General features: G+C 39.9%; 1 protein-coding gene across 1 annotated transcript in view; it reads left to right on the top strand.

Moving 5' to 3' along the window:
* ZNF277 (zinc finger protein 277) overlaps window positions 1-12596 on the top strand; it is a 133934-nt gene that overhangs the window by 679 nt on the left and 120659 nt on the right. The gene's annotated exons all lie outside the window — the stretch shown is intronic.

Below are 12596 nucleotides of genomic sequence, written 5' to 3'. Positions count from 1 at the left end.
GACTCTCACAGCTTCTTCCCCTGTCAACTGCCCCGGGCGTTCTCCAGGACTGAATGTAGAGGCTGGGAGATCTTCCCAAACTCTGGGTCCTTAGAGCAAGAGGAAAGGAAATGGTAATTTGTAGTCATGGCTTCAAAGAAAGTCATTACAGCTACTTTGGCTTTGCTTCACTTTCAGGTTGTCTTCTGACCCAGTATAGAGAGCAAAAATAACTTTGAAAGCTGCGGAGGAGGTTATCTTTAGAATCCCTAGCCCCTTTCTTTTGTTGTTCTATCCATCTATCATCTATCCATTTATCAATGAGTCCTATCCGAGTCTTTGCATCCCCATGGACTGCAGCACTCTGGGCTTCCCTGTCTTTCACTGTTTCCCTGAGTTTGCTCAAACACATGTCCATTGAGTCATTGATGCCATCCAACCATCTCATACTCTGTTGCCCCCTTCTTCTCATGGCCTCGGCCTTTCCCAGCATTAGGGGCTTTTCCAGTGAGTCAACTCTTTGCATCAGGTGGCCAAAGTATTGGAACTTCAGCATCAGTCCTTCCAATGAATATTTTAGGTTGATTTCCTTTAGGATTGACTGGTTTGATCTTGCAGTCCAAGGGACTCTCAAGAGTCTTCTCCAGTACCACCGTTTGAAAGTATCAATTCTTTGACCCTCAGCCTTCTTTATGGTCCAACTCTCACATCCATACATGACTACTGGAAAAACCATAGACAGACCTTTGTCAGTAAAGTGATGTCTCTGCTTTTTAATACACTGTCTAGTTTGTCATAGTTGTATCCTTATAGTCTGTGTATCACCAACCTTACTCCCTTCTTTTTTGGGCTGATACATAATTTAACACAGCTAGTTGTCTTTTTCCTTTTTATTTCTGTTTTGTTTGGCCACACCATGCAGCTTGCAGGGGCTTAGTTCCTTGACCAGGGACCCAGTCTAGGTCTCCTGCATTGGAAACTGCCCTCTGCAGAGTCTTATCTACTGGACAGCCAGGGAAGTCTGTTGATGTTTTCTCTGTTAGGTCAGTTTATTTCTCTTCCTAGTTTCTTGTCTTGTCACACCAAAAACTTAGAGTGATAGATGAAAGGGTACAGAATAACAGACAAGTTACAGTTCAGTTTGGCTCAAGCAGACAGATCTTTTTTTAGACAGAAACTCCTAAAACATGGGAGCAGACTGACTCCAAGGGAGCTCTCCTCTTCCTTCCTGTTGATCCTGTTTGATATCCCACTTTCATACTTCCAGTCTCTTCCTTTTGCCTATGGTATGTGCAAAGTAGAACTTGTACCCACCACCAGTCAATGAAAGGGAATGCAAATAGGCATATACTCAAGGCTGATTGACAATTGTAAGTTATGTAACAGCAGGCTATGTTGATGATGTCTTCTCATAATTCAGTCTGCTATGATTAGATGTAGAATGTTCATGAGCCCTCACTGGGCTCCTAAGTGCCTAAGGTTACTTGGAGAAGCCCCTTGTTTATTTTGTATCCACTCACTGTGTGCCTAGGGCATATGTGCAAGAGTTGAAAAGTCTCTGGTTATTTTGTAGCATATCTATGAGCTCCAGCTTGCATCCCTTTCAGCAAGGCCTCCCTTGTTTCTCATGTCTAACTTCCTAACATAACAAATGTGGTTTGAGGCTTAAATTTGGTTCTTCATCCTTGTCATTGTTTTGTTGTTTTTGTTGTTAATTTCTTGCTTTGTGCTTTCATGGTTAAATTGACGTTTAGTCTTTAATTTTTGTCTTAGCACAGTTAGTGCTACTTCTTCCCACTTCAATGAAACCCCTAGTTCTGAAATTATTTCAGTACCTCTTTGGAGAAATTTTTAGTAAGTTCCATTCTTAAATATTTTGTTATATTCATACCCTAAACAGTTCATTTTGGGATATGCTACATAGTCAACTCTTATCTTATAGTAACATACTAAAGATTTTCCAGATTCTCAAAGTTCCAAAAGCTACTTGTTTAACATTTGAAGGTGGAATCTTTGGTAAATTTATCTCACCAAGTAACTCATAAAAAAGAAAATTGGCTATGCCTTTCAAAAGCATTGTGTGACTTTTAAATACATAAGTCATTTTAAAATTATAAAACATTTAATCATCAAGAGTTCAAACCATTCAGAGGTGTGTAAGGTAAAAAAAATCAAAGTTCTTGCACAACACACAGTCTCAGTCCCAAAGTAACAATTCTTGGGGGTTTGATAAGTATTCTTCTCAGTAAATTTTCTGTATGACACGCATCTGTATGGTTTTGATTTCTTTTGAATAAAAAAGGATCATTCAGTGTAAGCTTAAAGATCTGCCACCTTCTTTCCTCCAGTGTTCTATTATAGACATTCTTCCATGTCAATACATCTGCTGCTTCATTCTTTTTAAGAACTGTGTCCGTAGTATTCCATGATATGAATGCGCTATATGTTAACCATTCCTCCGTTAATGAACATGTAAGTGTAGCTTTAGTTTTTCACTAATGTATTGAACAGCTCTACATACATATTCTTGTCCACTGGGTGTATATTTCTTGAGAAATTAGATCAAATGTGACACATGTTTATAATTGTGATAGATGTCAGATTTTCCCCTTCAATGGTGAGTAGACATTCCCACCAGTAATATGAGTATCCTTTTCTCCAGATCCTTACAAAACTGTGATGACCATCATTAATTCAGGATCAATGTTTAGATGACTATTAGAGTGAATTGAGTATCTGATGGAAAGCATAATTTTAGATTCCAGTTTATTTTCAACAAAAGTATTGAACAGTGAATTTGCTATCTGTACCAGAAAAGAATTCCTCACCCTGATTCAGAACTGCCCAGTAGTCTCACTAATGGTTGGTTTTTAAGTCATAAGGTAAAGTTGTCATTAAAAATTCCTTTGATAACCCATGTATCGTGTGACTTTATCCACATTCTTTTCAAATCTATGAAGTGTGACACAAATTTTGGGTGAAACTACAGATGTTAAAAGTATCTATATTCATATTTTTTGTTAAGCAGCCAGTTTGGTTATCAATTATGTCTTTCCCTGTAATAATCTTTAATTTCTTGAAAACTAAGTGATTTCCCTCTAATTCTAATTAAAATGTCAATCTGTGTGTTTAATATTCTGGGACAGAAGGGACTGTGGAGTCTTTTTATAGAAACCCTAGCAGTTGTGCAAGATTTCTGCTGGAATGAGTCACTTTGTGATGTGCAGGAAGGTGTGACTGACACCTTCCCTGAGGTCTGTGTGCCAGACTCCATCTTCCATCAGGGAACCCTCTGATTGTACACACCACCACCTTCCAAACATTCGAACAGTGACTAGGACTTCATGTTTTTCCATAAAACTGGGAACAGATAAAATAGACTGAACATTTCTCACATTTGGGGAGGTTCAGTTCAGTTCAGTCGCTCAGTCGTGTCCAACTCTTTGCGACCCCATGAACTGCAGCATGGCAGGCCTCCCTGTCCATTACCAACTCCCGGAGTTCACTCAGACTCACGTCCATCGAGTCAGTAATGCCATCCAGCCATCTCATCCTCTGTCATCCCCTTCTCCTTCTGCCCCCAATCCCTCCCAGTATCAGAGTCTTTTCCAGTGAGTCAACTCTTCACATGAGGTGCCCAAAGTACTGGAGTTTCAGCTTTAGTATCATTCCTTCCAAAGAAATCCCAGGGCTGATCTCCTTCTGAATGGACTGGTTGGATCTCCTTGCAGTCCAAGGGACTCTCAAGAGTCTTCTCCAACACCACAGTTCAAAAGCATCAATTCTTCAGCGCTCAGCTTTCTTCACAGTCCAACTCTCACATCCATACATGACCACAGGAAAAACCATAGCCTTGACTAGATGGACATTTGTTGGCAAAGTAGTGTCTCTGCTTTTGAATATGCTGTCTAGGTTGGTCATAACTTTTCTTCCAAGGAGTAAGCGTCTTTTAATTTCATGGCTGCAGTCACCATCCGCAGTGATTTTGGAGCCCCAAAAAATAAAGTCTGACACTGTTTCCACTGTTTCCCCATCTATTTCCCATGAAGTGATGGGACCAGATGCCATGATCTTCGTTTTCTGAATGTTGAGCTTTAAGCCAACTTTGGGGAGGTTACTGGGGAAATTTTTCTGATGGAGGTGATTTCTTCTGACAGTTAATCTGTGCTTTCATATTGTAGCATTCTGATAGAGTCAACTTTTTTCCCTACAAATGCATGCCCAGTAGATGATGATCAGGATAATGCTTCTTTGGACTTACAATGCATATCCTCCAAGCTCCAAACTCTGCTTTTGGAACCAAAACCATGTCTTGTTTTTGTCTGCTTGACCCTGTTCTTGTCACCTTGTCAGTGTTTAATAAATGTTTGACCAGAACTGAATTCTAGTCTGGATGATTGCAAAACCTTCATATTGATCTCACTGATTTTGCTGTTCTTAATCCGCCTTCCAAAACTCAAATGTATTCATTGGTCTTCACTTCACATCTTCAGTGTAACTCTAATGCATTGCATTTAAGGTTCTTAATTGACGTTTCCAGCCTCATCATCAGACACCCTGCTTCCCTTCCCAAATCTCCATTATCACACTTAATATAATAGGTTTTAGTCATTTGTTGGCAATTTTATCTACACCAGTAGACTGTGAACTTCTTGAGGGTAAGAGGTGTCTTATTTTATTTTTATACATCCAGTGCTTATCAGAACTGTGTGTAGTAAACATTCTGTAGCACTCTGATGATGAGAATCTGTTTGAAATTTATCCAAAGTACTTAAAATGATTGCTGTTTTAGGCAGAGGAATTGAAGAAGAATAAAAAACTGAGTAGATGTTGTGTGCTTGTGAAAATACTAATTGGAAAATGTAGACTATCATCATGAAGTGTCAACTTGGTCAGAGATAATCACAGTTAGCATTTTAGCATAGTTTTTCAATCTTTTTTTAAGTGAAGGGTTATTTTTTAGATAATGATTAAACTTTTGAAAGAATACTTCAGATCTGTCCTTTATAACCTTGAACTCATAACTGAGTGAACTACTACACAGACCTGGAAATCTGTATTCCATTATCTATATGGCTGTTACCCAGTTTTCCACAGGTTGTCATCTTGCAGAATTAAGGCTTAAGTCCAGTCTCATATATTTGACATGAGAGTGGAAGGAAGACTAAAGCCTATCTTGGAAAAACTGTATTTAAATTTCAATTCTGACATTTAGTAGCTGTGTATGGTAGATTTATTACACATTTATGAAAACATAAATAATACCTACCTTGCAGAGTTTGTGATTATTTCATTGAATTTTATATTTATGAAAGACTGATACACTTCCTTTTATAAAGTTGGAAATCAGTAAATATCAGTTGAATTAAGTATAAAGATATGCCTAATTGAACTGTAAAACTGCCTATTCTGATTTACTTAGAAGCAATCCAAATTATGGTGTGACCAAGGGGAAGCTTAGGAATGTAGTGGTGATAACTGCTTAGGCTGCCCATGCATTCCTAGGGCTTGTCAGAGTGTCTGTTGGTGCTCTGTACTGGTATTGCAACTATGTGCTCTGAAGGCCTTTTGTATTATCTTCTATACCCTTTCTCAGCTCTGCCCAGTGCTGCCCCCTCACACCCAGCTGCCAGCTCTTCACACATACACCACCCACATTTAGACTCATGGGCAAGAAGCTCAAATAACCTTACATACTTAGATGGCCTGGAAAGTACAGGCCAGAGCGTATGAAGGAAGAAAAAGAATCACAGCTGCTAGGTTTGATGTCGGAGAAGGCGATGGCACCCCACTCCAGTACTCTTGCCTGGAAAATCCCATGGGTGGAAGAGCCTGGTGGGCTGCAGTCCATGGGGTCTCGAAGAGTCGGACACGACTGAGCGACTTCCCTTTCACTTTTCACTTTCATGCATTGGAGAAGGAAATGGCAACCCACTCCAGTGTTCTTGCCTGGAGAATCCCAGGGATGGGGCAGCCTGGTGGGCTGCCGTCTATGAGGTCACACAGAGTCGGACATGACTAAAGTGACTTAGCAGCAGCAGCAGCAGCAGGTTTGATGTAGGGTTCTGAAGGGGCCTTCTTTAGAACATCCTTTGTTTTCCTTTAAAATGTACATGTATCCAACTTGTAGGATATTAAGAGGAGATATTATAATAATGATGATGCTAATGGTAGCTAACGTTTGTTGAGTAGTCATTGTGCCAAGTACTGTTTCAAATGCTTTTGGAGATCTTATTTTGTCTCACAGCATCCCTGGGATAGATATTCATATTATCCCCTTTCTATTTACAAAGGAGGAAACTGGTGCAGAGAGCAAGTGGCACAAGGTCACACAGTAACTGAAAGAGAACTTTTAGTCCAATTACTATTAGAAAGATGTCTCATAGTAACTAAATTCCCTTGGATGAGGTCTGAAACAGACCTTCCTGAAACAAATTTGTTTTACGCTTATGTTACTATAGAAAGGCAACATAGTAAGAGAAAAGAGATCAGGCCAGTTCAGCTCAGTCAGTCTTGCCTGCAACCCCACGAACCACAAGCACACCAGGCCTCCCTGTCCATCACCAACTCACGGGAGTCCACCCAAACCCATGTCCATCAAGTCAGTGATGCAATCCAACCATCTCATCCTCTGTCATCCCCTTCTCCTCCTGCCTTCAATCTTTCCCAGCATCAGAGTCTTTTCAAATGAGTCAGTTCTTCGCATCAGGTGGCCAAAGTACTGGAGTTTCAACTTCAACATCCGTCCTTCCAATGAACACCCAGGACTGATCTCCTTTAGGATGGACTGGTTGGATCTCCTTGCAGTCCAAGGGACTCTCAAGAGTCTTCTCCAACACCACAGTTCAAAAGCATCAGTTCTTTGGTGCTCAGCTTGCTTTATAGTCCAACTCTTACTTCCCTGGTGGCTCAGAGGTTAAAGCATCTGCCTCCAATGCGGGAGACCCAGGTTCGATCCCTGGGTCGGGAAGATCCCCTGGAGAAGGAAATGGCAATCCACTCCAGTATTCTTGCCTGGAGAATCCCATGGACGGAGAAGCCTAATAGGTTACAGTCCACAGGGTTGCAAAGAGTTGGACACGACTAAGCGACTTCACCTTACATCCATACATGACCACTGGAAAAACCATAGCCTTGATGCTTTTGAACTGTGGTGTTGGAGAAGACTCTTGAGAGTCCCTTGGACTGCAAGGAGATCCAACCAGTCCATTCTGAAGGAGATCAGTCCTGGGTGTTCTTTGGAAGGACTGATGCTAAAGCTGAAACTCCAATACTTTGGCCACCTCATGTGAAGAGTTGACTCATTGGAAAAGACTCTGATGCTGGGAGGGATTGGGGGCAGGAGGAGAAGGGGACGACAGAGGATGAGATGGCTGGATGGCATCACTGACTTGATGGACATGGGTTTCGGTGGACTGTGAGTTGGTGATGGACAGGGAGGTGTGGTGTGCTGCAATTCATGGGGTCGCAAAGAGTCAGACACGACTGAGCAACTGAACTGAACTGAACTGAGTAGATGGACCTTTGTTGGCAAAGTAATGTCTCTTCTTTTTAACATGCTCTCTAGGTTGGTCATAACAACTTAGGATCAAATCCTGGTTACTTAACCAGCCACAGGCAAGTTTAACAACCTCTGATCTTCAGTTTCTCACCTATGAACAATGGGTGCTAATCATGTCTGTCTTGCTGGAATAATAAAACAATTAGTGAAGTGATGGGTATAATTCCTGGTCTTCAATAAATGGTGGCAACCCACTCCAGTATTCTTGCCTAGAAAATCCCATGGACAGAGGAGCCTGGTGGGCTGCAGTCCACGGGTCGCAAAGAGTCGGACACTACTGAGCAACTAATTCTTCAAATTCTTTATTTCAGTCATAGGTTCAGGAACACCTCCAGCATGTGTACCAGTGTGGTACAGGTGCTGATTTTGAGTGCTACAACTTTAATGTATCTTTTTCATTTTATGACCAGGTTTCTATTAAGGGATTTGGTCAGTCCTTATAGTATCAGACACAGAGTTAATCTACACTTCTTATTATACTGACATAGATATTTCATTCATGCAGAAGAATAGCTCCAGCCTCCACAACATATACGTATATACAACCCATCTTGAAACACTGAAGATGATATTGACAAGACTGATAATAAAAATCATATTAATACTTTCCTGATGCTCATCACCATTTAATACCTGAAAACTCTTTCCTCTCCAGTCGGAAAGATGAACTGAAGGAAAAGTCTTTCCCTAAAGGACTTTCTGCCAGGGTTCAAAGAGTTCATTTAAAAGGGAAGTGAGCAGAGGTAAAGAGAATCAGTTAATATAATGCCAAAAACTATAAAATAAAACTGATTCTGTGAAAAATAAAATAGAAAAATAAAAATCATACTTTCTTCTATATATAAATTCATGCGCATTTAATAAGAGTACCTAAGCTGTCCTTCCAGCCATTGAATCTTTAAATACCTCTATTAAGTGTTCATGGGGAACTTTGCCACAAACTGGGGTTCAGTTTTGCTGATTTATTTAATAAACTTATGAGACCTAATGGACTGTCATTTCACTGACAGTGCCTTGAAGAATTGCCATCTCTTGCTGAAACGAGTGTGTTGTATTGACTTCATTGACCCAAAGGTGAGCAAGGCAGCTTTTTCCAGAAGTGGTGATGGATTTGACTGATCAGTCTTCTGCCTTTCTGTACATCTCAGCCAATGGTCTTTGTGACCAGTGTAATTTATTTGTAAGATAGCCAACTGGAATTGGGTGCTATCTTCAGGAACCAAGTAAAGTTTCTAGTATCAAACAGGACTTAAACCTTTGCTTCATCACGGGTGCAGAGAGAGATTAGGGGGGTTCAACAATAAATGGTAGAATATTTTAAGTATTAAAAATATAATTAATATGGGATAATTTGAGGCTTTCTTTATGTGTAATATATTTAAATTAATACATTGAGTAAAAATATGTGGAAGGAAAACCTGGATTAAGAGTTAGAAATCTGGGCTTTGATCCTGAATTTGCTGCTTTGTCACAGTGTGAACTTGGGGGGAAAAATCATTTAACCTCTCTGAGCCTCAATCTCATAAGAATGCTGCAGGTTAATTACCTTACTGATATTATTGGAAGGTTGAGTGAGGCATTGTATGTGAAAGCACTCTGTAAGCTTTGATACACTATGAAGATAGAGATGAATGATGTTGATGAAGATATATCACAAGAGGCAATTGTGAGTCTTTGGAATTGGACAAGCTGGATTCCAAAGTAGCTGTATATTAAAACCTTTAACAAGTCATGTGACCTCCCTGTTATCATCACAACTGCTGCTACTACTGCAGCAGTCTGGAGGTAGAACTTTAAAATGATTACAGGCTAATTAACATTAGAGTTTGAATCAAGATATATCCCTGATTTTATAATAATCCCTTTGAGGACAGGGACTGTCATGTATAGCTTTGAATCACCTCATCTTCTGGGACAGTGCTGTGCTGTGATGGCATTTGCTGTTGGATGGGTCGTGACTGTTGGTCAGCTCCATGTTGGGTGCTGTATGGGGCACAAATGAAAAAGAACCCCTGGGCTTATCCTTGAGGATGTTTCAGTGCAGTTGGTGGGGCTCCACATTCATATCTTACCAGAGCTAATTGGAAAGTCCTTTCTGTTTCCATATTGTACTCTGGGAAGAATTGGAAACATTTGAATCTGCAATTTGTATTCACTGACTGAGGAGCTGAGCAGAATAAAGCTTTTGAACGTGGTTATTTTTAAAAGAAAGGAAATGCGTGCTCCATCTCCTGGTTTCCCTAACACTGTCCTTATTTCGTGTGTTTTTTTTTTTTTTCCTAAACTGAAAGATGAACCCTCCCCCAAGTAATTACTGAGGCCCTGCCTTTAACAATTTTTTTTAGTGGTTTTATTCAAAACTTCAATTTGTTTTTTAAGAGAAGGACTTCAGAATTGTAATTGTGATTATTTATTTAACACAGTCCTTCTGTTATGTAACAAGCTGCTATTCACCAGTAATAGCCAATTAGAAAAGAAAATAATCTTGTACCACAAATCGTAATTACCATTATAAAGCAATTAATAGCAGGAACTGTTGCTGAACAGTAACATAACATCAATCAAGCTATCTTTGCTAAAGCACCATACAACTAATTTTCACAAATGGAGGAGAGAAGAGGAAAGTGAAAAAGAGTTTGAAAGCTTATTGAAATTGCTTACATACTAGTTGATGGATGACTTTTGAAAGCTTTATAAATATGCATCCTCATGAAGGAAAGTAATGCTGTAATCTACTGGGACTTTGAGTTATTTTCCAGCATCAGTGATCATAGACTATATTGTTCGGTGGCGAGTTCACAAGGAGTCAAAAGATGTGGGTTTTAATCACTCTTCTGCTTCTGACTGGCTCTGTGGTTTTAGAGAAGTTATTTGCACTCATATTTAAGATTTCCTGATATGTAGATGTAGGAATTCTTTACGTTAGCATTCTTTGAATTGATCATCCCTACATCCACACAAGAAAGAGAAGGTAGACAACATCTAGGGAGCCTAATTATACATTAATTTTAGAGTCTGTGTAGAAAGAATATATATATGGATTTTCCCTTAGGAATTAGATACACATTAGTTGCACATGTTAATGTTACTAATAAAATATATCAAGTTAGATAATTGGTGCAGAGCCACAGGCAACAGATAATTTCTAGAGTCTCTTAATCCAAGAGGTTATGGATAGATCATTATGACATGTCTCATTTTACCCCACCCCTTCTCCTTTCCATATTTTAATAAATAATGCAAATCTGAAAGGGTTTGATAGAACTGAGAATTAGTTCATTCAAAAAATTATATTAAGCATCTACTGTGTGCAAGCTTCTGTATTTTAGATGCTGTAGAATACAAAGATAGACAGAAGATAAGTCTTGCAGTCCAGGGTTTTATGGCCTAATAGGGAAGATAATGAGGCATAAGTACCTGTATTACAAAGTAGAAAGTGTTAAGGGCCATCAGAGTGATCAGGATAGAGTTGAGCAAGAAAGAAATTGTACCCAGCAGGTGGTGCTGGGCCTTAAAGTTGAGTAGGATTTGAACATGCAGAAATAAGGCATCCTAGGCTTAGGCAAAGGGATCTGCATCAGGTAACAACTCATTTCATTTTGCCCTGAGAAAATGTTAGGTAAATGGAACAATGAAAAGAGTTTTGAACAGTTTGAGGCAGATGATGTGGTTTCAAATGTTAGATCCTTACTCAACAGACTTGAGGAAAGGAAATGATAAGATCAAACTTTAATCAGATAACAATGTACTGAAGAGGGAAAGTTGAGTCAGGAGGCATTGGTATGTGCCAGAGAGATACTGAAGACTCAAGGGTGTGTGTTCAGTCGTGTCTGGCTCTTTGCGACCCCATGGACTGTAACCTGCCAGGTTCCTCTGTCCATGGAATTTTCCAGACAAGAATACTGGAATGGGTTGTCATTACTCGACTTTAATTATATGCTCTCTTTAATAAAGTCAGGTGATCCATCAGTCCTGTAAGGAAATTCCTGAGATTTGAAAGACATTCCAGGACAAAGCAGACTGTGTATGGAGATTCTTTCTTTGATAGGTTGAGGTTTGCTTGGGCTCTATCATAAGGAAGTTCCAGAGACGGTAGGCAGAGAACTCCATAATGATGACAAAACAGGCATCAGAGTGCAGACAGGTAGAAAGTCTGGTATCTGGTAGTGTAAAAGAAAACCAGAGCTGGACAGTAAAGTAGTAAAAAACAGATTTTTTTCAGCAGCTATTGGAATGGAAGGGAAGAGACCACAGTATAGAACTGGACTCAATTCTTAAAGAAAGGTAGGGATTTATAGACAAGGAACAGGTTGGATAGGTTAGGTGATAGAAAATTCCTAATAGGAAACATTAGGGGCATTCTGGTGTAATGGAGCAAAGGGTCCATGTGCCTGTGGTGCAGAAAACCAAACTCTTTAACAGCAGGAGTTTGCAGCAAAGTCAGGATTTGTCGCTGGGCTCCAAGCAAGAGAAACAAGCCTCAGATCCGCTCCAACTTGGTCTTGGAGTTAGGGGTTTTTTAAAGGGGAAGAAGAAAGAAGCTGATTGTGACATTTCTGTGACATTTATTAATCATAGTTTTGGGAGTTAGGATGTCTCTGGTTCACAATTCTCTGGCCAGGTGATTCATGGCTTAGGGGGTCTATTAGCTCATCTTGCCCTGGAGAAAGAACCTGAGTTTGTATGTTAATGATAATATCAACAACAGCTATTTTAGCCGCCTTACTCTGGTTGTTTAGTGTTCAGTTAGCACAGGATTGAGGTCAGAGGGGACACAAAAGGGAATCAATTTTCAGACAGAGGTTAATCATAAACTCGGCAGTGTAACTGCATTTTAGGAGGACACAGTTTCACCAGTTATACAGACTCAACAAGACTCTTGCCACAGGCCTGCCAGGGTAGTAAGGTATCACCTGGAGGATAGTAGAGACAGAGAAACTCCATCAGAGATGGAGAATGGAGGATTCTCTCCAGACTGGCTTACCAGGATTCTTGCTAAAACCTGTCTATGCAGGGCTAGTGTGGCCTGATCAAGAAAAAGATTCAGAGGAACCTG

Source organism: Oryx dammah, unplaced genomic scaffold, assembly GCF_014754425.2.
Source record: "Oryx dammah isolate SB20612 unplaced genomic scaffold, SCBI_Odam_1.1 HiC_scaffold_18, whole genome shotgun sequence".
In the NCBI taxonomy this organism is placed as follows: domain Eukaryota; kingdom Metazoa; phylum Chordata; class Mammalia; order Artiodactyla; family Bovidae; genus Oryx; species Oryx dammah.
The sequence above is the reverse complement of the archived record's forward strand: the minus strand, read 5'-3'. Positions and strand labels throughout refer to the sequence as shown.